Genomic DNA, 23,730 nt, shown 5'->3' with positions numbered 1-23,730 from the left:
CGTGGCAGCCTGACCACCTGTTACGCGAGTGCAGCGTCAAAAGGACCTTGTGGCTGCAAGGAGCCAAGGTAAGTTGCTAGCTAACATTGTTTTTTTTTATAAGAAGTTTAATCTTCACATAATCACTAGTTAACCTAGTAATATCATCAACCATGTGTAGTTAACTAGGTTGTTTTGCGTTGCATATAAATTAACAGGCACCGCATTGATTATCATCGAATCACAGCCTACTTTAACTTCGCCAAACGGGTGTTTTAACAAAAGCGCATTTGCGAAAAAAGCACTATCGTTGAACAAATGTACCTAACCATAAACATCAATGCCTTTCTTAAAATCAATACACAGAAGTATATTTTTTTAAACCTGCATATTTAGTTAAAAAATTCATGTTAGCAGGCAATATTAACTAGGGAAATTGTCACTTCTCTTGCGTGCAGTGCAAGCAGAGTCCGGGCATATGCAACCGTTTGGCTAACCTGGCTCGTTGCGAACTGATTTGCCAGAATTTTACATAATTATGACATAACATTGAAGGTTGTGCAATGTAACAGCAATATTTAGACTTAGGGTTGCCACCCGTTCGATAAAATACGGAACGGTTCTGTATTTCACTGAAAGAATAAACATTTGGTTTTCGAAATGATAGTTGCCGGATTTGACCATATTAATGACCAAAGGCTCTGTATTTATTATATTATAATTAAGTCTATGATTTGATAGAGCAGTCTGATTGAGCGGTGGTAGACAGCAGCAGGCTCGTAAGCATTCATTCAAACAGTACTTTACTGCGTTTGCCAGCAGCTCTTAGCAATGCTTGAAGCAGTGCTGTTTATGACTTCAAGCCTGTCAACTCCCAAGATTAGGCTGGCAATACTAAAGTGCCTATAAGAACATCCAATAGTCAAACGGTATATGAAATACAAATGGTATAGAGAGAAACAGTCGACGCGTCATAATTCCTATAATAACTACAACCTAAAACCTCAACTGGGAATATTGAAGAACTGGGAATATTGAACCACCAGCTTTCATATGTTCTCATGTACTGAGCAAGGAACTTAAACGTTAGCTTTTTTTACATGGCACATATTGCACATTTATTTCTCCAACACTGTGTTTTTGCAATATTTAAACCAAATTGAACATGTTTGATTATTTATTGAGACTAAATAGATATTATTTATATAAACTCAGCAAAAAAAGAAATGTCCTCTCACTGTCAGCTGCGTTTATTTTCAGCAAACTTAACAAGTGTAAATATTCATATGAACATAAGATTCAACAACTGAGACAAAATGAACAAGTTCCACAGACATGTGACGAACAGAAATAGAATAATGTGTCCCTGAACAAAGGGGGGGGTCAAAATAAAAAGTAAGTCAGTATCTGGTGTGGCCACCAGCTGCATTAAGTAAGTTGTTACACGTGGTCTGCCAATGCGAGGACGATCAGCTGTCCGTCCGGTCTCCCTGTAGCGCTGTCTTAGGCGTCTCACAGTACAGACATTGCAATTTATTGCCCTGGCCATATCTGCAGTCTTCATGCCTCCTTGCAGCATACCTAAGGCACGTTCACGCAGATGAGCAGGGACCTTGGGCATCTTTCTTTGGGTGTTATTCAGAGTCAGTAGAAAGGCCTCGTTAGTGTCCTAAGTTTTCATAACTGTGACCTTAATTGCCTACCGTCTGTAAGCTGTTATTGTCTTAACGACCGTTCCACAGGCGCATGTTCATTAATTGTCTATGGTTCATTGAACAAGCATGGGAAACAGTGTTTAACTTCTTATGGCTGCAGGGGCAGTATTGAGTAGCTTGGATGAAAGGTGCCCAGAGTAAACGGCCTGCTCCTCAGTCCCAGTTACTAATATATGCATATTATTATTAGTATTGGATAGAAAACACTCCGAAGTTTCTAAAACTGTTTGAATTATGTCTGTGAGTATAACAGAACTCATATGGCAGGCAAAAACCTGAGAAAAAATCCAAACAGGAAGTGGAAATTCTGAGGCTGGTCGAGTTTCAACCAAGATCCCATTGAAATCACAGCGAGATATGAATGAGTATTCACTTCCTATGGCTTCCACTAGATGTCAACAGTCTGTAGAACTTTGTCTGATGACTCTAATGTGAAGGGGGGCCGAAGGAGACAGGAATGAGTCACCACTGCCATGAGGTGAACATTCTTTGACCACGCGCATTCACGTGAGGCAGCTCCGTTCCATCGCTCATCTGAAGTCAATGTAATTCTCTGGTTGGAACGTTATTCAAGATATATGTTAACAACATTCTAAAGATTGATTCAATACATCGTTTGACATGTTTCTACTGACTGTTACGGAACTTTTGGACATTTCGTCAGGTTTTAGTGAACGCGCTTCGTGACTTTGGAATTGTTTACCAAACGCGCTAACCAAAGTAGCTAATTGGACATAAATAACGGACATTATCGAACAAATCAAGCATTTATTGTGGACCTGGGATTCCTGGGAGTGCATTCTGATGAAGATCATCAAAGGTAAGGGAATATTTATCATGTCATTTCTGGTTTCTGTTGACTCCAACATGGCGGCAAATTTGACTATTGTTCTGAGCTCCGTCTCAGATTATTGCATGGTTTGCTTTTTTCCGTAAAGTTTTTTTCTGACACAGCGGTTGCATTAAGGAGAGGTATATCTATAATTCCATGTGTATAACTTGTATTATCATCTACATTTATGATGAGTATTTCTGTTGAAACGATGTGGCTATGCAAAATCACTTGATGTTTTTGGAACTAGTGAATGTAACGCGCCAATGTAAACTATTTTTTTTTTAATATAAATATGAACTTTATCAAACAAAACATGCATGGATTGTGTAACATGAAGTCCTATGAGTGTCATCTGATGAAGATCATCAAAGGTTAGTGATTAATTTTATCTCTATTTGTGCTTTTTGTGACTGCTATCTTTCGCTGGAAAAATGGCTATGCTTATTGTGGTTTGGTGTGACCTAACATAATCGTTTGTAGTGCTTTCGCTGAAAAGCATATTTGAAATCGGACACTTGGTGGGATTAACAACAAGATTACCTTTAAAATGGTATAAAACACATGTATGTCTGAGGAATTTTAATTATGAGATTTCTGTTTTTTGAATTTGGCTCCCTGCACTTTCACTGGCTGTTGTCATATCATCCCGTTAACGGGATTGCAGCCATAAGAAGTTTTAAACCCTTTACATTGAAGATCTATGAAGTTATTTGGATTTTTACGAATTATCTTTGTAAAACAGGGTCCTGAAAAAGGGACGTTTCTTTTTTTGGTGAGTTTATTATATTAAGTTAAAATAAGTGCTCATTGTTCATTCAGTATTGTTGTAATTATTATTACAAATATATACATTAATAAATTGGGTGCTCCACGTCCTTTCCAACCGATCAGCTTAAAACTGCTCTGCGCTCAAAGGGGGAAAAAATGGCCACTCCAAATTCGCTCCATTCATTAAAATCACAATTTAACTAACACACAACTATTTTTGTGACTAGCTGGACCTACCAATTCGTTTTGAAGTATTGAAACCAAACAAAATGATTTGAATGAAAAGTATGTTAATAAACATGAAAAGGTGGATGTAAGAAGCGCTCATCATTTCAAATAGGCTACATGTCATATTAAACAGCATATAAACACTAAATAGGTCAGGAGCCAGGCAGGGGGCCTAGGAAGGAACGAAAATAAATTGAGGCTATATTATTCCAAGGCTATACCCTACAAAGAAATACATTGTGAAGCATTTGCGAGTGCAACACAATAGGCTGGTAGGGACAAAGCGCGCAGCATTTCAACATTTCATTGTATTAAATCATTATAGTCTATAAATTGTGCAAATAGGCTGTGACTGATACAAATTAAACAAAATTACTTAGTGCTTTTTTTACTAATACATTTTTAAAAACACGAGTTTGGCCATCTGTGGCTTCAGGTTCATGCGACAGTGCCCGGATAGCAGGCCAGCAGTGAAGAATATCCTCTCCGCACTTGCAGAGCCACTGGGAATGCTAAGCACCCTTTTGGCCACTCTTGCCTTGCTGGGCAGAGATGTAGTTGTTTTTCTATAGCTAGGCCTAAAAGGTTTAGGCCAAACAACCCAATCAAAACAGAAAGCTCATTGAACGTTGGAATATGCCAGGCCTATTGGGCCAAAATCAATTATGGCCTATTGTATAGATAATAGAACAAAAAGAACAAAACTTAAGATCAGATTATTTTGTTGAAATACTTCGCTACAATGACACACTTGGTGATCTACCCACCTCGTTCCTTTCTTTTAGCATGTGCACGTAGTAAGTACACCATCATGCTTTCGGGATACATGTCTTTTCAGATTCCACAATGATTTTTTTGTTGTGAACACATCACTGCACTCCCTCCCTTGGTCTTCATCTTTGTAAGTCACCTTGATTTGCACCTGTGTTATAACAGTTTATTTATGAAAATATTTAGCAAACTAAAGTAGCTAAAGCAAGGGGCTATTGCAGCACACAAATAGACTACAAATCCATGCTGGGCCGGGCATGCCTTGAGCTCATGAAGTGGGTGCTACTGGAGCGGGCGAGAAGGACCGACCCTCCAGCCTTTGGGAATCTCGCTCCGCTCACATACTCTGATAGGTGGACTGCAGTCTGTATTCAGACCCAGAACGGGGTCAATACGGACCGTGGGTCCAGACAACAACAAAAAAAGAAACTTTTTTAAAATGTTTTTTTCTTTTAATTTTTGTTTAAAAAAATGTCATTCACTAACAGAGCTGATTATAACCGGTCAGAAATGTCCAATTGATCCACTAAGCCATGTTATCTAGGTAGGTAATTTAGGCTAAGCTGCTGTCCAAATCTTGTAGTTCTCATGGCCAAGTTACATACCCAGGAGCCCCAATTGATTATTTTTCATTTTTCTACTCAAGTATCTCTACACAAGAAATGGCAGGAAATGTTAGAATTGCAGGAATTTAGCTTTAAAATGGCTAAATGTTCTCTCTGCCCCATGGCAAGATGTGTAGAACTGCAGGAAATTAGCTTTGAAACCGCAAAAAAAAAAATCTGCCAACAAGATGTGTGAACAGTTTGGGGTCGCATTGTTGAGAGGTGGGGGTTTGTTACTACACTGACAAATTACAATATCCATCTGGACCTTTGTCACCTAGCTAGGCCAAAGGCTGGCAGATGGCCACATTGAGGCCTTCCATCTTACCATCCGAAGGGAATGCATGCAGCCGGCTAATACACGTATCCCCGTGGACCGGTTCGTACCTAAAGCATTCTCCATTCGGGCTGCAAATCTGACGATTTCCTCCTAGAACTCAATTTGACAGCGGGAAGTCATTACCCATTATCCATCACACTGGATAATGGGTAATGCCTAGGAATGCTAGTCCTGGATGTTGCTATTGCGTTCAGCCAATCAGGTTGTAGAACCTGTTTACCCCACGCTCAACATGGGGCGCAATATCAGGAAGTAGCATTAGCCACTTTAGCATGGAAAATGGTGTTTCACAAAGAAAATGAATTTTATTTAACTACACAAGTCAGTTAAGAACAAATTATTACTTACAATGACGGCCTAGGAACCGTGGGTTAACTGCCTTGTTCAGGGGTAGAACGACAGATTTTTACCTTGTTGCTAGACCAAATCCCCGAGCTGACCTTTCGGTTACTGGCCCAACGCTCTAACCACTAGGCTACCTGCTGCACATATTTCCCACTTTTTTTTCTGCCTTATTGCCATTAAACCGAGTTGGAGGTGGAAATCAACGCATTTGCAGCCTCTATAGAGAACGAACCGGTACATAGGGAATTGAGTGTATAGCCGGCTGCATACATTCCCCACAGAACGCTGTGGATGGGAGTCTGTTAGATGAATAATGTGATTTGGTTGTTGAGTGGCTTCACTGCAAGTATATTGTATGTTTCTTTTCAGATTATTATATATTTTTTTAAGAGACATTTCACTGGATGTGTAAATATGAAGCATCCGCTTGGCGTTTCCACGAGGAAGCCCACTGACGGGCAGTGGGAGAAGATGGAAAGAGATGGATTTTGTCCTACATTCTGCAAATGAAACATTTTATCTCAATAGTTCTGTTCCCAAAACTATAATCTGTAATAAACAGAGTGGACTACGTTTTGTAGACTTTAGCCTTTGCCGAAGTTTTAAATGTCTTGTTTAGGAGTGCAAAATTGAATTGAGTTATTGCACACGCATTTCAGAGTAGGGGTTCCCTAACGGAAAATGCAGATGTATGCTAGAACGGGCCAATAGGATATCGCTAGCTCGCGCTTGGCTCTGCCCACCTCCTTGCTTGTTCTGTCCACTATGACTCATCTGTTCCCATTGGAAACAACAGGCTGTGGTCTATCTTGGTCTGGTTATTAAAATCTTTGCATTCCCTTTGGATGGTAAGATTAAACGACTATAGTATCACCACCATCTGCCGGCCTTTGAGCTACCAGTAGCTAGGATGTGTGTGACCGTACCTTCTAAAATAGTATTTAAGTACCCCTGGTCTAACATATCTCGAATCCTGGACATAAATAAAAGGCATGCCCAAATGGCTGAAAGGAACTGGCATAAATAGAAAAATACACCAGTTGAATTTTTATTTTATTAACAACAAATCAATACAGGAAGTACATGTGGGAACACAAGTATATATTAATAATATACAAAGGACAATTGGGCTAGGGGGTACAATATCACATTACACAAGGACCTTAAGGGACATACATACACTTATTATTCTAACAGCTTTTTTGTTAGAGTATTTAATTGTCTTAAAATAAAGTTCAATTTATTTTTGTAAGGTAAGAAAGTAAAAAGTAAAATGTGGTGTTTTGTTTGTAAATTTACATTTGTGAATATGAAATTTGGCCAAAAGAATGATGAAATTAATGACACAAAAATGTTTCAGCTTATTTCTATCATAGGTAAAGAATCCAAGCAGTACATCTCTCCACAATAGTGTAAGATCCTCATAAATGTGTTCAATTATAAATCTACTGATGTCTTGCCACAGTTTTCTTACATTAATACAATGCCAAAAAAGATGCAACACTGTTTCTGGGTTGTCATTACAAAAGGAGCAATTTGAGTTGATGTTTTCCTTAAACTTTTTCATATAGTGGTTGGCAGGATAATATTTATGAATCATTTTAATGGAAACTTCTTTAAATTTTGTTAACAAGTAGGTATGTGTATGACAACATCCAAACTTTTTTCCAACGGATATTATCAATAAATCCATTCCAATGAGGCAAGACATAAGGTATAGATAGATACAACATCCTGCTGAAACAAGGTTCGTATCGCTCTGTTGTTGAATGGACCAAAAGAGAAACAAATCTTTCCTACTGATGAGTCAACAGGGTCAACGGAAGGTGGGCTCTGAGGGTCAGGTCTTTACACGTTCCTGAATATTAAAGCAAAACCTGAGGGAATGGCATCTAAGACAATTGCAAAATCTTTAGGTGTTACAGGGACCTTGTAAAGTGATAAGAATTCCTTATAACTGAGTAAAAGACCATCTGCATTTACCATTTGGCTCACCAATAGAATATTATTTCGGAACCAATATTCTAAAAACAAAGAAGAATTTTTATACAATATATCCAGATTATTCCATATATAATATCTGTGTGGAGAAAAATTCTGCTTATAAATTAAGGACCATGACAAGAAAACATGCCGATGAAAAGCAGAAAGTTTCACTGGAACTTTGTCAATATTATAATTGCAAACCAACATGAAGTTAAGGCCACCAAAAGTAGAGAAGACATGATGAGGAATAAAATTACACAATGTTTTAGATTCCGTCTCTCACAGTTGAAGTGTACCTATGATAAAAATTACAGACCTCTTCATGCTTTGTAAGTAGGAAAACCTGCAAAATCGGCAGTGTATCAAATACTTGTTCTCCCCACTGTAGAAGTAGGTCTTCTTAGGATTTTTTTTATCCAATTGATCTTAAAAGTATTATTTAAGGTAGTAAAGTTCAGAAAATTCAGCCCACCATTCTCATAAGTGTTCAATACAACAGTTTTCCTAATGTAATGGGTACGGTTTCTCCACAGAAAGTTGAAAAGCATCTGGTCTATCTCCTTGCTTATTTTACTGTCAAGATAGAAAGATAGAGCGCCATATGTTAGTCTAGAGATAACGTCAGCCTTGGTTATTAGGACTCATCCTTTTAAAGATAAGTACCTCTGTAGCCATTGATTTAGCTTCTTCTGTTTTTTTAATAGGGAAGTTCTTTTACTGGAATACCATAATATGAAGGTGTCACACAATCTTTGACAGGCATGAGTTCACATTTATTAATGTTAAGATATAGACCAGACGCTTTGGAAAAGGATTGTATCACATTGATCGATATGGGAATTTGGTTAGCATCTTTCAGAAAAAGTGTAGTATCGTCAGCCAGCTGGCTTATAATAAGTTCTTTACCAGCTATGGAAATACCTTGTACAGGACTGTCATTTAAAGAATTTGTTTGATTAATTTAACTAGGTACGGAGAGATAGAGTGGAATTAGGCAAGGTTGTCCTAACTCAAATCTAGGTGAGGTGTCATATTTCAATTTGATTGAGCTGTTACCATTTGTATAGAGTCTTAATAGCCTCATAGAAAAAAATCCGCAAAGCCAAGTCTCTCAAGGGAGTGGAAGAGGAACTGATGCTCTACTGTGTCAAATGCTTTATAAAAATCTAAAAATAATATGAAGCTATCCTCGGTTATTAGGTCTGAGTAGTCAAGTATGTCTAATACTAGTCTGATTATTATTAGAAATATGTCTGTTCCTCATAAAGCCAGACTGTGTTTCATCAATGATTGCATCCAGGACTTCTTTAATTCTTTTTGCAAGTAGTAAGGCTAATATCTTATAGTCATTATTATTATATTATATAATATTATATATTAATATAATAATATTATATATTATTATAATTTAGTTCCCTCACGTCACCCCGCTCCTCCGCTCTCTCCACTGGCTTCCAGTTGAAGCTCGCATCCGCTACAAGACCATGGTGCTTGCCTACGGAGCTGTGAGGGGAACGGCACCTCCGTACCTTCAGGCTCTGATCAGGCCCTACACCCAAACAAGGGCACTGCGTTCATCCACCTCTGGCCTGCTCGCCTCCCTACCTCTGAGGAAGTACAGTTCCCGCTCAGCCCAGTCAAAACTGTTCGCTGCTCTGGCACCCCAATGGTGGAACAAACTCCCTCACGACGCCAGGTCAGCGGAGTCAATCACCACCTTCCGGAGACACCTGAAACCCCACCTCTTTAAGGAATACCTAGGATAGGATAAAGTAATCCTTCTAACCCCCCCCCCCCCCTTAAAAGAGTTAGATGCACTATTGTAAAGTGGTTGTTCCACTGGATATCATAAGGTGAATGCACCAATTTGTAAGTCGCTCTGGATAAGAGCGTCTGCTAAATGACTTAAATGTAAATGTAAATGTAATTATTAAGAAAACAAATTGGACGCCAGTTATCGATGAGCAGCACTTCTTTTTTAGGCTTAAGTATCAGTGTTATTAACCCCTGACTCATTGTAGGAGGGAGGACATTGTTTTTAATACTCTATAAAAAGACTTCAAATAGGAAGGGTGCTACTTGTTCAGAAAATAATTAGTAAAATTCTGATGTAATTTCATCAACACCTGGTGATTTATTGTTCTTTAGATGTTTGATAGACAATAATCTCTTCAACTTTGATGGGTTCACACTGTTTAGATTCTATATCACTGATGGAGTGAACATTATTCAGTGAGTCAAAAAACATATCTGTGGATTCCTGACAGTACGTAGAGCTATACAATTTTCTGTACAAATTGCTACATTATTTAGTGATTAATTTTTGGTAATCTGTAATAACACCATCAATGTTTAAATTATGGATAGTGTTATTTATAGAGTGAAATTTCTCAAGTCTAAAGAAATAGGATGAATTCTGTTCTCCCTCCTGTCCTAGATCTAATAAAGGCTCCTGCTTTTAATCTATCTATCTATATATCTATATATATATTATCCAGTTTATTTTGTAACTCAATCAGTTCCATCTTCTCCTCCCGAGAGGCCGGCTGGGGACCTCTGAGAAAGGAAAGTTATCTTAATGATCACCTTTTCCTCCTCAGCTCTTAGCAAGATTACTATCATATTTTCTAAGGTATTTGGACACCTCAAATTTAAAGAGCTCCCAGTTCTTGCAATACGATTTTTCTTCACAAGCCCTTTACCAAAAGTGTGAAAGCAGATCTTTAACCTCAAACTTAACTATATCATTATTTAATAATGGGCTATTTAGCTTCCAGTAGGATGCTCTGCCAATGTTAGTATCAGGGGTAAATATTTTGATATCAATGTAAATGGCCCTATGTTCTGTGAGGGGAGTAGTACAGATATTTGTAGTAACACACTCACTATCAATACACTTGGATATAAGCCATAAATCTATTCTGGATTGTCTGGAACCTGTTTTGTTACTCCAAGTGAATGATCTGTCGGCAGGAAACCTCTCTCTCCATATATCAGTTAGATCAAACTTTTCCATAAAAAGTATTAAACCCACATTCTGATTGGTTGGCCTACCTGGGGGGCATCTATCAGTTGAATTATCTATAGTAATGTTAAAGTCCCCTCCTATCAATAATAATGAACTCGGAAATGTAGATAACCAATTAAGTATATGTTTCTCTATAGATTCAAGCAACTCATCATTCCCATGTTTGGTGTTGTACCCGTAGAAGTTTACAGTAATGAGCATAATGTCATTGTAACTGATCACAAGACAAATAAAGTGACCAAAGGGGTCACATTCCGAGTGTAGAATATTACCAACGGTATTTTTCATTGTAGTGACACCAGCGGAGCGTTCAGATCCATGGGAAAGCCAAATATCGTTGCCCCACTGACCTCCAGAAGTTGGCATCAGCCGAAATTGAGTGAGACTCTTGAAAAAAGCAAAAATCTGTTCGAAATTGTTTAGCAAATAAAAATAAGGCCTTGCGCTTCACATTGTTTCGTAACCCCCTAGCATTCAGAGAAACTATAGACAAAGACAAAACAAAGATTATATAAAAGTATAAACTGTAGTAGGATGAGTCAAAAACGGAGGAGCAGTGAACGTAAGCGATAAGGAACCGAGATCTGCACCATTTAAGTCAACTTAAAGTGAAAATAGCTCATTCCATAAACTCTGAGCTAGATGTTGTCTGGCTTTTGAAATTCAACTCAACTGAATATTATGTTCAAGACCAAACCAAGGGTTCTTTGTAGTAAGAGACTAAAAACCCTCTTTAGTGTAATCAGGAACAATTCTGAGAAAATACAAAATAATAATTTAAATAAAAGGGTACCTACTATTTTAAGTGCATATGAAAACTGATCATAAAAAAATTGAATAAAAAATGTTTTACATACATGTTCCTAAGACCTTTTTCACTTGGAAATAAGTATTAATAACTAAATAGAACAACAACCGTGTAAAGTCAGAGCAGACCTGTATGCTCTTTAAAAACAGTATCTTAGTTACTTGTATACATAAAAAATAAATACAACTTTCAGTCTTCTTCGTAAGTTTAAACAAAATAGGCCTTCTCGTCATACAAGACCAAACTAATAAATTGAAGTACCTGAGTATTCCGAAAAATCGTCACCTGATGCTTGTTAGGTAAAGTTAAACAATACAATGAAAATGAGAATACCATGGCCGAAACCATCAATCTGTTCCTTCTGGTTAGATTTTAGGGAGGAATATGGATTTCTGAACCGTTGACGAAGCCTCGTCCTCCGAAGTAAGCAGCCTTTCCCTCATTTTGTACTTTCTTGATTGTTGGCCACAACTTGTTCCTTCTTTCTATGTCCTCCTGCCTGAGATGCTCGGCGAAACGCATACCATGGCTCTGAAGGAAGGCGTTCTTCCTAGCAGCTTTCCAGACAGCATCCTTGTAGAATCTGGCAGTGAAGAGGATGATGATACCACTTGGTCTTGAATCGTTTTGCTGTTGCTTCTTGCCGAGGCGATGCACAACGTTGATGGTATCACCAACTTTGTTCTTCTCTGCAGGCATAACTTCTTGGCAGATGCGGATAGCCTCTCCTCGCACATCCTCATTCTCCACCTCTGGCAAGCCGTAGAGTCTCAGGTTCCATCTTCTTGTGTATTGTTCCAGATCAGTGAGATGTCTATGGTAGACATTGTTATTATTTTCGACACTTTTTTCAACTTTTGCCACTCTCATTTTCACATCCTTGATTTCACCACATACAAACTCCAGTCTTTTCAAGCCTTCGATAACCATGGTGGTCGCGTCTACCATTTTCTCAATGGCGTCAGACCTGGAGTTGATGAGTAAGGAGAGGGTAGCCATGATGTCAGAGTTCATGTTGGGTTTTTTGGAGGGTGGAGGTTTGCACGGAGCAACCGGTAAAGGGGGGAATTTGTCATCTTCAACAGCATTCGAAAGCATGATATTATCCATAGGGCAAGCGTAGTTATGGCAGTTGTCTATAAGCACGTTTCTCTCTTGTTGATTAGCAATAGAACGGCTAGCTTCTTCCTTTCTTTTTTTGTCATGTCGTCGCATGGACATGCCGAAATAAATTATCCAATTCTTATTCCAGTCACAGGAAAGTTCTTATATCTTGAACAAATAAAAACAGTAATAGTAATGACTGTAAACTTGTTTTTTTCACAATCTTTCTGAAGTTTGGTGCGGAGCTCGGTAAAAAAAGCGTATGTTCAAGCCGCCATCTTGGCCTCCTCAATATATATACCAGTTTAATTTGAGGACAACAATGTTGACAGCTGCATCATAAACGTTGCAAAATAAATGGGAAGAGATTTTAGATGTACCAATTCCATGGCACATGGTTTATGAACTGGTACAAAAAAAACTACACCTGGTTCAACACTTAAGAGTTTTTAAATTTAAAATTATATAAAACTCTTGCCACTAACAGAATGCTATATATATATATATATATATATATATATACACTGCTCAAAAAAATAAAGGGAACACTAAAATAACACATCCTAGATCTGAATGAATGAAATATTCTTATTAAATACTTTTTTCTTTACATAGTTGAATGTGCTGACAACAAAATCACACAAAAATTATCAATGGAAATCAAATTTATCAACCCATGGAGGTCTGGATTTGGAGTCACACTCAAAAATAAAGTGGAAAACCACACTACAGGCTGATCCAACTTTGATGTAATGGCCTTAAAACAAGTCAAAATGAAGCTCAGTAGTGTGTGTGGGCTCCACGTGCCTGTATGACCTCCCTACAATGCCTGGGCATGCTCCTGATGAGGTGACGGATGGTCTCCTGAGGGATCTCCTCCCAGACCTGGACTAAAGCATCCAACTCCTGGACAGTCTGTGGTGCAACGTGGCGTTGGTGGATGGAGCGAGACATGATGTCCCAGATGTGCTCAATTGGATTCAGGTCTGGGGAACGGGCGGGCCAGTCCATAACATCAATGCTTTCCTCTTGCAGGAACTGCTGACACACTCCAGCCACATGAGGTCTAGCATTGTCTTGCATTAGGAGGAACCCAGGGCCAACCGCACCAGCATATGGTCTCACAAGGGGTCTGAGGATCTCATCTCGGTACCTAATGGCAGTCAGACTACCTCTGGCGAGCACATGGAGGGCTGTGCGGCCCCCCAAAGAAATGCCACCCCACACCATGACTGACCCACCGCCAAACCGGTCATGCTGGAGGATGTTGCAGGCAGCAGAACGTTCTCCACGGCGTCTCCAGACTCTGTCACATGTGCTCAGTGTGAACCTGCTTTCATCTGTGAAGAGCACAGGGCGCCAGTGGCGAATTTGCCAATCTTGGTGTTCTCTGGCAAATGCCAAACGTCCTGCACGGTGTTGGGCTGTAAGCACAACCCCCACCTGTGGACGTCGGGCCCTCATACCACCCTCATGGAGTCTGTTTCTGACCGTTTGAGCAGACACATGCACATTTGTGGCCTGCTGGAGGTCATTTTGCAGGGCTCTGGCAGTGCTCCTCCTGCTCCTCCTTGCACAAAGGCAGAGGTAGCGGTCCTGCTGCTGGGTTGTTGCCCTCCTACGGCCTCCTCCACGTCTCCTGATGTACTGGCCTGTCTCCTGGTAGCACCTCCATGCTCTGGACACTACGCTGACAGACACAGCAAACCTTCTTGCCACAGCTCGCATTGAGGTGCCATCCTGGATGAGCTGCACTACCTGAGCCACTTGTGTGGGTTGTAGACTCCGTCTCATGCTACCACTAGAGTGAAAGCACCGCCAGCATTCAAAAGTGACCAAAACATCAGCCAGGAAGCCTAGGAACTGAGAAGTGGTCTGTGGTCACCACCTGCAGAACCACTCCTTTATTGGGGGTGTCTTGCTAATTGCCTATAATTTATTGTCAATCAGTGTTGCTTCCTAAGTGGACAGTTTGATTTCACAGAAGTGTGATTGACTTGGAGTTACATTGTGTTGTTTAAGTGTTCCCTTTATTTTTTTGAGCAGTGTATATATATATATATATTTCATTACATATATATATATATGTAATGAAACAGGCAGGGATCAAGTCTCGAACCCTCGACCTTCTAGGCCGAGGTCCGGCGCGCTATCGACTGTGCCGCAAAAGCATGCTCTTGCGGCAGAGTCGATTTCCGCGCTTATAAACCCAGGGTCGTTACAATATATATATAAGACAGTGAGAGTGACCTAACCTTACAGCACGTCATTAGCGTTAGTTAGCTAACAGACAAGCACGAGGAATGCAGAGCAAGACAAGCTAGCTTGCTAACTGGCTAGGCCACCAACATGAGTGTAGTTCTCTGATAACATGCTGACCAGACCGGACACGTCGCGTGCGCCGCAAAATACATTTAGAAATCCATGTTATTCAATTATTGCACCCACACTGCTTGCGCGCGCCAACGAGTGTCTGCGACACCAAGGGCTAAAATAGATGTCGTTCCTATTTCTGACGCAGATCACGCTGCAAGTCCTGCCTCTCCCATCTCCTCATTGGTTTATAGAAGCAGGTACCCACGTGCCATCTCCTCATTGGTTTATAGAAGCAGGTACCCACGTGCCATCTCCTCATTGGTTATACCCACGTGGGTGATAGAAAGACCAATGGTAATACAATGAAAGTTTAGATGCGATCACCATATAATTTAACCAAAGAAAAGGCCTGGAAGGAGGAGAGATGACTAGAAACGATTCGGTTGGCCGTTTTATGTGTGGATTAATTGTCGGAGTAGAGGTCCTTGTGCATTTCAGGTAAAATAACAACTCAATGTTTATATCCCAGGACAAATTAGCTAGTAACAGCAAGCTAGCTAAATAGAACAAATTAACGTTAAAGCTAACTAGCTAAATTACCATACATGTTTAATGCTTTTCGACCTGTCCCCAAATTAATGTAATTGGTTCAGAGTTTGTTTTGATATTTTAACCTGCGTGTCGTGATCGCGTTTGGTGTGGGGGGGGGAAAATAAATTTATGCACGATGGCGCACGCGCGCAGCCGGTTTGGGCAAGGTGTTAGCTACATAACTAGGTTGTTGGTGTTACCCAAATCAATATTAGCTAACGTTCGCTAGCCACTGCAAACGATTTAAAAATAAAAATGTATCACACAAATACTATTGCTTGTAAACCTCCAACTAATTGCATTGACATATCGAATACTGAAGTACCAGAATGTTCTACTTACGTTCGCCCTTTGTTTCTAATCACTAGAAATCGTTAGTTTACTTGAGAAACTGCACTATTTTGCAGAGACTTTGTTTATAACGTTGACTCGTCAACAACATTAAAGAAGTACTTCCAGGTCACGGAACGTCAGAAATTGTCAAAATAAAAGTCCCCCACGTAATAGTAGAAAAGTGTCATTAACCTGTATTTATTAATGATGTATGAAAAATGCATGTCTAAACATTAACAATGATTCATATGTGATCATATTTAGGTGACATTTACATAAAATGTGGGTTTTAAAACATGTTTCAAGGTCAAATCACTGTATATCAGTGGAGGCTGATGATGGTAGTACTGCTCATAATATAAATTGGAACTTTCTAGACATTATTATGAGCTGTCCTCCCCTCAGCAGCCTCCACTACTGTGTATGCATTACATATTGGCTTATAGAGAAAAAACTATTATTTGTGCCAATGTAAAAGTGGGGTAAGGAGTACTCAGTAGGGTCTGTAGAATCTATATATTTTGTACATTTCATAGGGCTCTGAATAATACGGAGTGTTGCTGGACTTTTACTCTGGCCATTACATTGGCCTTAATACAAATCACTGTATATGCATTACATATACATATACATATACATATATAGAGAAAAAACGAGTGTTAGTGCCAATATAAAAGTTGGCTGGAGAGTACTCAATAGGGTCTGTATAATCTATATAGGGTGTCATTTCATGGTGCTCTGAATAATACCGAGTGTTGCTGGCCTTTTACAGTGGTCAAACAGCTTAAAATGGTGTGCCTGGACACTACAATGCCTTCAGAAAGTATTCATACCCCTTGACTTATTTCACGTTTTGTTGTGTTACAGCCTGAATTCAAAATGGATAAAATATTTTTTTCTCACCCATCTACACACAATACCACATAATGAAAAAGTGGAAACATGTTTTTATAGATTTTTGTACATTCTTTGAAAATAAAATACAAAAAGATCTCATTCACACTCCTCAGTCAATACTTTGTGGAAGCACTTTGACGGCATTTATAGATGAGTCTTTTTGAGTAAGTCTCTAAGAGCTTTGAAAACCTGGATTGTACATTTTTTAAATAAAATCTTCAAGTTGATTGTTGATCATTGCTAGACAGCCGTTTTCAAGTCTTGCCATATATTTTCAAGCCGATTTAGGTCAAAACTTTAACTAGGTCACCCAGGAACATTCAATGTAAGCAACTCCAGTGTATATTTGGCCTTGTGTTTTAGGTTGTTGCCCTGCTAAAAGGTGAATTTATCTCTTAGTGTCTCTTGGAAAGCAGACTGAACCAGGTTTTCCTCTAGGACTTTGCCTGTGCTTATAGGTGTACTCCATTTATTTTTATCCCCCCAAAAACTCCCTAGCCAATGACAAGCATACCCAAAACATGATGCAGCCACCACCATGCTTGAAAATATGAAGTTCAGGACAAAGAATGTATTTCTTTGCCACATTTCTTGCAGTATTACTTAAGTGCCTTGTTGCAAACAGGATGCATGTTTTGATTTTTTTTAATTCTGTACAGGCTTCCTTCTTTTCACTCTATCATTTAGGTTAGTATTGTAGAGTAACTACAATGTTGTTGATCCATCCTCAGTTTTCTCATATCACAACCATTTAAACTCGTAACGGTTTTAAAATCACCATTGGCCTCATGGTGAAATCCCTGAGTAGTTTCCTTCCTCTACTGCAACTGCGTTAGGAAGGACGCCTGTATCTTTGTAGTGACTGGGTGTATTGATACACCATTCAAAGTGTAATTAATAACTTCACCATGCTCACAGGTACAGTATATTCAGCATCTACTTTTCTTATTTTTTACACATCTACCAATCAGTGCCCTTCTTTGTGAGGCATTGAAAAACCTCCCTGGGTTATGTTGTTGAATCTATGCTTGAAATTCCCTATTGATTGAGACAGGTACTACATTTTTCTCTCTACAGTCCAATATGTGTAGGGTACAGAGATTGGGTAGTCATTCAAAAATCATGTTAACTACTACTATTGAACACAGAATGAGTCCATGCAACTTTTTATGCAATTTGTTAAGCACATTATTTAGGCTTGCCATAACAAAGGGGTTGAATATGTATTGACTCAAGACATTTCAGCTTTTCATTTTGTATTAATTTCTTTAAAAAAATGTAGAAACAAAACTACACTTTGACATTATGGGGTATTGTGTGTAGATTAGTGGGACAGAATCTCAATTTAATCTATTTTAAATGTCGGCTGTAACTGTCACAACCTGATCTGTTTCACCTGTCTTTGTGATTGTCTCCACCCCCCTCCAGGTGTCGCCCATCTTCCCCATTATCCCCTGTGCATTTATACCTGTGTTCTCTGTTTGTCTGTTGCCGGTTAGTTTTGTTTCGTCAAGTCTACCTGTCTCTCGGCAGGCGTGAGAGGTGGGCGGCCGAGTTGCATGGGTTCGGGCCTATTGGACCGTGGTGGACGAGAGAAGGGCGTGGAAAACTCGCAGGCCATGGGCGACTGTATAGGTCTGCTGTCCACCAGTAGGTTGCCAATGGATATGGACATCCGGATGTATTGGTTTAGGTCTGTTAAATCGGTTCGGTCTGTAACTCCCAATTTAAGACCCCTCCGGTAGACTGTAAGGAGAGCTGGTACACTCCATCCACTGACGGCAGCCATGGTGCGGAACTCAAAGGCATACTCCGTGGTGGAGTGACGGCCCTGTCGCAGCTCACATAACAGGTCCCCGGTGTGATGACCTGAAACTGAATGGTCGAACACCTTCTTGAACAGGGCGCGGAAATGCGATTCAGAGGACAGATCAGAACTTTGAGCGGCCCACAGGGCTGTAACCCAATCCAGAGCTTTGCCTGCGAGTAGGGAGATGACGAAGTCCACCCTGTGTTTGTCAGAGGTGAAGTCATCGGGCTGATGGTCTATGTACAGATTACACTGCATGAGAAATCCTTGACATTTCCCTGGGGAGCCGTCATATTTATTAGGCATGGATATGGGGGGAGATGCTGTGGCACCTGATGTCGGTGAAGCAGGAATGGAATGGCGAAGGAGGTCACAGAGTTCATCGATTCGTTCCTCCTGTCAGGCTAGACTTAGCTGCTCCTTCACTGATTCCATCTGTCGTTTTTGGTGAGGTGTTCTGTAATGAACACAATGGGAGACAGAGAGCTGGTTTCAAGCACAGGGCGCAGCAGGTGTTTATTGTAAGGACCACAGGAGGAGGCAGGTAGCTGGATCCAGAGTCAGGCAGAAGTACAACAGTACAGGCAGGGAAAAGGCTAGTAACGTAGTCCCGGAGATCAGGCCATAGGTCGATAACAGGAAATCCGATAGGCTGAAGTACAGGCAGGGAATAAGCAAAAGGCATTGTTAGTGAGGCAGGCAACAACTATCATACACGGGAGGAGTAGATTACGGGGAAAAACAGGGCTCCGAAGAGTGTGCCACAAAACAAACAATACCTCACAGTGAAGGGGTGCACGGAACTGAACTAAATAGTGTGGGATAATGACATACAGGTGATTGGAATTAAGGTGATTGGAATCTGGGGAGTGAGCTGGAAAGTGGGCTGGAAAGTGAGCTGCGTTCAGGGGATCTACGTGTTTGGGAGTGTGAGTTGGAAGCAGGCGTTACACTTGCATTTCAGGTAGAATAACAACCCAATGTTTATATCCCAGGACAAATTAGCTAGCAACAGCAAGCTAGCTAGCTAAATTGCCATAATGTTTAATGCTTTTCGACTTGTCCCCAAATGAATATAGTTGGTTCAGAGTTTGTTATGATATTTCAATCTGCATGTCTTGATCACGTCTGGTGTGGGAGGACAAAATCAACATACGAGCGATATTTGTTATGAATCAAGTGCTTTTTTGGACCAAATGTAATTGCATCTCTCATATTGTACTGTATATTTTTGGTATAACAATGCGTCCTATGATGCAATGCTATATTTTTTAACGATATATTGTCCAGGCACCCCATTTCAAGCTGTTTAACCACAGTAAAAGTCCAGCAACACTGCCAATGACCTAGCTTTTTGTTCAAACTCACCCGCAGCGCATTCGGAAAGTATTTGCAAAATGCTCTGAAAAACACATTTTGTTTTGTCATTATTGGGTATTGTTTGAAGATTGATGGGGGGAAAAAACAATTGAATACATTTTAGAACAATCCTGTAACTGTCACGACTTCTGCCGAAGTCGATGCCTCTCCTTGTTCGTGCGGTGCTCAACGGTCGACGTCACCGGTCTTCTAGCCATCGCCGATCCATTTTCCATTTGTCTTGTCTTGTTTTCCCACACACCTGGTTCTCATTTCCCTCATTATGTGTTGTGTATTTAACCCTCTGTTTCCCTCATGTCTTTGTGTGGTATTGTTTATTCTGTTTCATGTTATGCGCACGTTAGTCTCTTGCGCTGGGTTATGTTAACCCGTATTGTTATTTCGTGTTCACTTTGCCGTGTGCTTTTGGTTCGCCTAAAGAAAAGGCTCCGTTGGCTACCCAATATCTGCTCTCCTGCACCTGACTCCCTTACAGCCATTTACGCATACCTGACAGTAACGTAACAAAATGTCAAGGATCCTTGACTTTTCCCACATTTTGTTACGTTACAGCCTTGTTCTAAAATTGATTAAATAGTTTTTTTCTCCTTATCAATCCACACAAAATACCACATAATGAGAAAACAAAATGTTTTTTTCGAAAATTTTGCAAATGTATAAAATAAAAAAAATGGAAATATCACATTTAGATGAGTATTCAGATCCTTTACTCAGTACTTTGTTGAAAGCCCTTTGGCAGCGATTACTGCCTTGAGTCTTCTTGGGTATGTCACTACAAGTTTGTCACACTTGTATTTGGGGACTTGCTCACATTCTGCTCTGCAGATCCTCATGCTCTGTCAAGTTGGATGGGGAGCGTCGCTGCACAGCTTTTTTCAGGTCTCTCCAGAGATGTTTGATCAGGTTCAAGTCCGGGCTCTGGCTGGGACACTCAACGACATTCAGAGACTTTTCCCCGAAGCCACTCCTGCGTTGTCTTGGCAATCTTAGGATCGTTGTCCTGTTGGAAGGTGAACCTTCGACCCGCTCTGGAGCAGGTTTTTTATCAAGGATCTCTTTGTACTTTGCTCCATTCATCTTTCCCTCGATCCTGACTAGTCTCCCAGTCCCTGCCGCTGAAAAACATGCCCACAGCATGCTGCTGCCTCCACCATGCTTCAGCGTAGGGATGGTGCCAGGTTTCCTCCAGACGTGACACTTGGCATTCAGGCCAAAGAGTTCTATCTTGGTTTCATCAGACCAGAGAATTTTGTTTCTCATGGTCTGAGAGTCCTTTAGGTGCCTTTTTGGAAAAGTCCAAGCAGGCTGTCATGTGCCTTTTACTGAGGAGTGTCTTACGTCCGACCACTCTACCATAAAGGTCTGATTGGTGGAGTGCTGCAGAAATGTTTGTCCTTCTGGATGGTTCTCCCATCTCCATAGAGGATCTCTGGAGCTCTGTCAGAGTGGCCATCGGGTTCTTGGTCACCTCCTTGACCATGGCTCTTCTCCCCCGATTGCTCAGTTTGGCAGGGCGGCCAGCTCTGGGAAGAGTCTAGGTGGTTCCAAACTTCTTCCATTTAAGAACTATGGAGGCCACTGCCATCTTGGGGATTTTTTGGTACCCTTCCCCAGATCTGTGCCTCGACACAATCCTGTCTCGGAGCTCTACGGACAATTTGGTTTTATGCTCTGACATGCACAGTCAACTGTGGGACCTTATATAGACAGGTGTGTGCCTTTCCAAATCATGTCCAATTAATTGAATTTACCACAGGTGGACTCCAATCAAGTTGTAGAAACATCTCAAGGATGATCAATGGAAACATGATGCACCTGAGCTCAATTTCAAGTCTCATAGCAAATGATCGGAATACTTATGTAAATAAGGTATTTCTGTTTTTTATTTTATATAAATTTGCAAAGAATTCAAAAAAACTGTTTTTGCTTTGTCATTATGGGGTATTCATATCAAATCAAATTTTATTTGTCACATACACATGGTTAGCAGATGTTAATGTGAGTGTAGCGAAATGCTTGTGCTTCTAGTTCCGACATTGCAGTAAAATCTAACAAGTAGTCTAACAATTCCCCATCAACTACCTAATACACACATCTAAAGGGGTGAATGAGAATATGTACATGTAAGTATATGGATGAGCGATGGCCGAGCTGTCACAATCATCTTCTGGTGAATGAGTGGACCAAGGCGCAGCGTGATATAAATACATCCTCTTTTTATTTACGAAGAAGATGAACACGAAACGAAACACTTTACAAACTAACAAAACAACAAACGACCGTGACGCTACAAAACGAAAGTGCACACACAAGCTACTAACGTTTAGACATAGACAAGTACCCACAACAGCCTAATGCCTATGGCTGCCTTAAATATGGCTCCCAATCAGAGACAATGAAAGACAGCTGTCTCTGATTGAGAACCACTCAGGCAACCATAGACATACCTAGACACCTACACTGAACACAACCCCATAAACTCTACCAAAACCCCCTAATACAATACAACCACCCAATACGAGACAAATACACACAAACATCCCCCATGTCACACCCTGACCTAACTAAAATAATACAGAAAACAAAGATAACTAAGGCCAGGGCGTGACACGAGCGGCATAGGCAAGGTGCAATAGATGGTATAACATACAGTATATACATGTGATATGAGTAATGTAAGATATGTAAACATGATTAAAGTTGCATTATTTAGAGTGCATTGTATAAAGTGACTAGTTATCCATTTATTAAAGTGGCCAGTGTGTAAGGGTGTTTAACTGGCGACAGAGAAGTCAGACGCAGGAGAGAAATAACTGTGTTTCCAACGGCACAGTTTATTGACAAAAAAACCCCCACCGGAAAACATAATAATAAAAATTAATGGGTAACATAACCCAACGCACACCAGTACAGACGTACACATACACTTACAATAAACAATCACCGACAAGGACATTAGGTGAAACAGAGGGTTAAATACACAACATGTAATTGATGGGATTGGAACCAGGTGTGATGGAAGACAAGACAAAACCAATGGAAAATGAAAAAATGGATCAGTGATGGCTAGAAGGTCGGTGACGTTGACCGCCGAACACCGCCCGAACAAGGAGAGGGAACAACTTTGGCGGAAGTCGTGACACAGTGATTGGGTCTCAATGCAGGTAGCAGCCTCTCTGAGTTAATGATTGCTGTTTAGCAGTCTGATGACTTTGAGATAGAAGCTGTTTTTCAGTCTCTCGGTCCCAGCTTTGACCTCGCCTTCTGGATGGTAGCCTTCTGGATGGTAAGCGGTGTGAACAGGCAGTGGCTTGGGTGGTTGATGTCCTTTGATCTTTTTGGCCTTCCTGTGACATCGAGTGCTGTAGGTGTCCTGGAGGGCAGGTAGTTTGCCCCCGGTGATGCGTTGTGTAGACGGCACCATCCTCTGGAGAGACTTGCGGTTGAGGGCGGTGCAGTTGCCGTACAAGGCTGTGATACAGCCCGACAGGATGCTCTCGATTGTGCATCTGTAAAAGTTTGTCAGGGTTTTGGGTGACTAGCCAAATTAGTCTTCCTCCAAAACGAGTCATATTTTGTTAGTAGAGACCCTACTGAGTATTTCCCACCTAACTTTAGCGGAGACAGGTAGAATAGCTTTCTCTCTACAAGCCAATATGTATCCCATGCAAATCAAATCAAACGTTATTTGTCACATGGGCAGAAAACAACCGTGAAATGCTTACTTACAAGCCCTTAACCAACAGTGCAGTTCAAGAAGAGTTAGGAAAATATTTACCAAATAAACTAAAGTAACAAATAAAAAGTAACACAATAACATAACAATAACGAGGCTATATACAGGGGGTACCGGTACCGAGTCAGTGTGCGGGGGTACAGGTTAGTTGAGGT

The 23,730-nt window shown here is 40.4% G+C and overlaps 1 protein-coding gene across 3 annotated transcripts in view; it reads right to left on the bottom strand.

Moving 5' to 3' along the window:
* The window catches only part of LOC139570429 (ferritin, lower subunit), a 31,332-nt gene extending 15,403 nt beyond the window's left edge, over positions 1 to 15,929 (bottom strand). The window contains exon 1 of one of the 3 annotated variants that reach the window (XM_071392305.1): positions 15,762 to 15,929. The gene's annotated coding sequence lies outside the window, so the exon portion shown is untranslated. The remainder of the gene's footprint in view (positions 1 to 15,761) is intronic. The other 2 variants (XM_071392306.1, XM_071392307.1) reach the window with 2 other exon arrangements.
* Between the last annotated feature and the right edge of the window lie 7,801 nt (positions 15,930 to 23,730).

The sequence above is a fragment of the Salvelinus alpinus genome, chromosome 3, assembly GCF_045679555.1.
Source record: "Salvelinus alpinus chromosome 3, SLU_Salpinus.1, whole genome shotgun sequence".
NCBI classification, from domain to species: domain Eukaryota; kingdom Metazoa; phylum Chordata; class Actinopteri; order Salmoniformes; family Salmonidae; genus Salvelinus; species Salvelinus alpinus.
Note: the sequence above shows the minus strand (reverse complement) of the source record. Positions and strands in the feature narration are given on the sequence as shown.